The sequence below is a fragment of the Austrofundulus limnaeus genome, unplaced genomic scaffold, assembly GCF_001266775.1.
Source record: "Austrofundulus limnaeus strain Quisiro unplaced genomic scaffold, Austrofundulus_limnaeus-1.0 Scaffold122, whole genome shotgun sequence".
In the NCBI taxonomy this organism is placed as follows: Eukaryota; Metazoa; Chordata; class Actinopteri; order Cyprinodontiformes; family Rivulidae; genus Austrofundulus; species Austrofundulus limnaeus.
The window spans coordinates 283,082-284,708 of NW_013952524.1; the positions used below are offsets into that span (position 1 = coordinate 283,082).

The window sequence follows — 1,627 nt, forward strand, 5'->3', positions numbered from 1 at the left end:
ATATATTATTGTGCAGACATCCTGTGATGAAATGAACAGATCTTCTTGAGCCTTTTTTAAATGTGGAAACACTAGTAACAGTGGCCAAAGTTGAAATGAGACTGCATATGGATCAAATGTAGTCCAGTCCAACTTTTAATTAAAGGCAAGTTCTTTGAATTCTCAGTGTTACTAACACGCCATACACATCTTGTTTACCTATTATAGTTGTGAAGTTAAAAAATGATTTGTTTCCATGTTMATTTTGGTCAGAGCTGCAGGGATCCACTGCAGAGGGACCAAAGAGCTGCAGACTTCAGATGAACAGTTTTATTTTCGTTCACATATCCCAAACAATTGGACCAGAAAGAACATTTCAAATATTAATATAATATAATAATATACATTTGGTTATTTTATCCAAATCATTATTATTGATGCTGTACATAAGTAATAGAGTTATTTCTGTCTCCTTATTGTGAAATGATCTGACGCTTAGTGTGATTGACCTCCACCCTGCTGATCCACAGACAGGTCCACTCTCTGTGCACTTCAGCAGAATATTCTGTTGATCCTGAACCAAAACCCTGAAGTAAAAACAGACTTTTCATGGCGCCCAGTTTCCTCCCTCACCCTGTGCAACAGAACTGAGCCACCGGAGAGAGACAAAGTAAAAAAAAAAAGCAGATCCACGGGAGGAGGAACCCGCGCGTCCCCGGTGCGCTCCGGTGTTCTCCGCACTTTACCAAAGCRCCTCTAAACTGTGGCTCCTGTCTGCGCCGCAGCCACGCACGAGCTCAACTCTTATCAGAAGAGACAGATCCAAAAACCATCAAATAAAAAAATGTGATTAAATAATGTTTCTCCCTGCGCACAGGAGAACCGCGCGTGCTCGATGCTTGATTATTATTGTTACTGTTCTTAAATCATAAAGCGGTCCTACCTCGCTCATGGTGAGRATGTTGATGGGTTTTTATCGTTTTCTTGTTGCAGTTTCAGCCTCGGCGCTCTTTCAAAGAGTGGCTGGCGCGCGCGCGGAGCAGCTTTTATAAAGTGTGAAAAGCGCGACTCCTCCGTCTCTCCRCGTCACTCAATAGGAGGCGCGTGAGCAGAACGAGTGTCTCCCCCACGGTGAAGTCACTTCCCAACTTCTCCCAACGCCTTGCTGTGTCAGGCTTTTTTTTTTAACAGATGAAGGGAGCGGCTTTTCTCCTGCTGATCAACATCATCTCACTCTGAGCTTTTTATGCAGCAGCCAGCCGCCATCATGTCATCCAAACACTGTTTCCACCTGCGCGTGGAGTCAAGCGCGTGGGCGTGTGCGTCTGAACAAAGGCTCAGATAGGAAAATTATTTCAGCCGCTGTTTTATGAGTTGCATTTCCTTTAAAATCCTGCTGCATTTGGAGGGTTTACAGTTTAGGCCTGTTCTTTTTATGTTTCTGTCGTTTTCTGGGTGTGTTTGTTAGCAAAATATCTAACCTGATGAAACTCTCAAAGTAATCTTTGGATGTATATCTTCACTTGATTGCAGTTTGGAGATAATCCAGTTTCAAGATGGCCTACACAGCAAAAGAAAAAAAAACAGGAAACACAAAAAAATGGCTCTAACTCCATCAATTTTATAGATGTTAAGCTAAAATTTGGTG

The 1,627-nt window shown here is 42.5% G+C and overlaps 1 protein-coding gene across 1 annotated transcript in view; it reads right to left on the reverse strand.

Moving 5' to 3' along the window:
- pcp4b (Purkinje cell protein 4b) overlaps window positions 1–1,228 on the reverse strand; it is a gene marked incomplete in the record, with an annotated part of 54,984 nt that extends 53,756 nt beyond the window's left edge. The window contains 1 exon segment of the mRNA XM_014015017.1: window positions 939–1,228.
- Between the last annotated feature and the right edge of the window lie 399 nt (window positions 1,229–1,627).